Below are 2,063 nucleotides of genomic sequence, written 5' to 3'. Positions count from 1 at the left end.
TGGGTTTGTTAACCAATGTCATAAAACAATATGTGTACTACTGTTTCATGAGAAACTATTTGTTCTGTAAGCCTTCACCTGAAGTAAAATAAAAAACAAAAATGGAGGAGGAAGGATAAATCAATTCACAGTCTACAAAAGAATACAAGGAAGCAGGAGGAAGTTGGAGATTGTCAAAATTACTAGAATTCTGGTCAGCATATGTAAATGTAAGGGCAAAAAAATCATTTCTATGTCTCTTTAGAAAATATCAATTACCAAGCATTGCTTTTCCCCAGTTGGTGTCACTGAGGAGACTACGGCAGCACAAATTTCACCTTCTGTTTCTCTTATTTTCCAGCAGTCCTCAGGAGCCAGTGCTGTTTGGGCAAAGCAGAAAACTAGCTTTCTGTATTCAGTCCCCATGGGGATATCATTTCTCTCCTAGCCAGTCCTTTTATCATATTTGAGCCACAGTAGGTTCCTGGAGGTAGGACTTGGGTTAAAAAACTGCTTTCCTCAACTCTAATGTAAAATTGGACAGCCCATGTTCTGCATGCTGCTAGCTAAAACTTCTGTCTTTTGTGTTGCTTAGTCCTCAATAATTATGAAGGTTGTGTACATGGTATTCTCCAAAATTAAAAAAATTAAGCTTAGTATGTTATTTAGAAGTGAATTATATTTTATTTCCCATTATACTCTCCTTTTCAATTTTATTCCAAAACTGCAAGGCCTGGGAAGCTACCAGCCTTAGTTGGGGATGTTGTTGAATCTAGGATTATACTGAAATTTACAAACTTCTGCCTATTGTTCTTCTTCCCCAGCTCTCAGTCTTAGGCTCCTCCTAATCTCAGTCATAAAATTCCCAGCAATGAGTTAAGAACTGCTTACTAAAAATCTGAGATTGATGATGTAACATTTTCCACTGCAGCAGAACCCCATTAGTGGGCAAGCCCCTACTTGGAGTCTCACGTTTTTGCCTTTACTATACCAGTGTGCCTGGTTCAGTCACATACCACCTAGGTGCTTCAGTTTCTCCAGATATCAAATGGACATAATATGAAAAGCTGTAAATTAAGTACAGGCATATCTCAGAGATATTGTGGGTTTGGTTCCACACCACTGCAATAAAGCAAATATCATAAGAATATGAGTCACATGAATTTTTTGGTTTCCCAGTGTATATAAGAGTTATGTTTACACTATACTGCAGTCTGTTAAGTGCGCAATAGCATTAGGTCTAAAAAAAACAAGGTACATACCTAATTAAAAATTCTTTATTGCTAAAAAGTACTACCCATCACCTGAGCCTTCAGCAAGTCATAATCTTTTTTACTGGTAGAGGGTCTTGCCTCGATGTTAATGTTTGCTGACTGATCAGGGCGGTGGTTGCTGAAGTTTGGGGTGGCTGTGGCAATTTCTTGAAATAAGAGAACGATGAAGTTTGCTGCATCAATTGACTCTTGTTTTATCAATTGACTCTTGCTTTCAAAAAAGATTTCTCTGTAGCAAGCAATACTGTTTGATAGCATTTTATCCACAGTAGAATTTCTTTCAAAATTGGAGTCAATCCTCTCAAACCCTGCTATTGCTTTAGCAACTAAGTTTATGTAATATTCTAAATCCTTTGTTGTCCTTTCAGTAATGTTCACAGCATCTTCAACAGGAGTAGATTCCATCTAAAGAAGCCATTTTCTTTGAACTCCTCATCTGTTAACTTTTATTATGAGATTGCAGCAATTCAGTCACATCTTCAGGACCCAATTCTAATTCTAGTTCTCTTGCTATTTCCACCACATCTGCAGTTACTTCCTCCACTGAAGACTTGAACCCTTCAAAATCATCCATGGGGTTGGAATCAACTTCTTCCAAACTCCTATTAATGTTGATTTCTTTTAAGATACATCTAACTGCCTTTATTTTTAAAATTCATGGATGAATCTTATTTTAAATTTTTTTTATTGTATTTTAGGTGAAGGTTTACAGAACAAATAGTTTCTCATTAAACGGTCAGTACACATATTGTTTTATGACATTAGTTAACAACCCCACACCATGTCAACACTCTCCCTTCTCGACCTTGG

The sequence above is a fragment of the Trichechus manatus genome, unplaced genomic scaffold (genome assembly GCF_000243295.1).
Source record: "Trichechus manatus latirostris isolate Lorelei unplaced genomic scaffold, TriManLat1.0 scaffold00064, whole genome shotgun sequence".
NCBI classification, from domain to species: domain Eukaryota; kingdom Metazoa; phylum Chordata; class Mammalia; order Sirenia; family Trichechidae; genus Trichechus; species Trichechus manatus.
The sequence above is the reverse complement of the archived record's forward strand: the minus strand, read 5'-3'. Positions refer to the sequence as shown.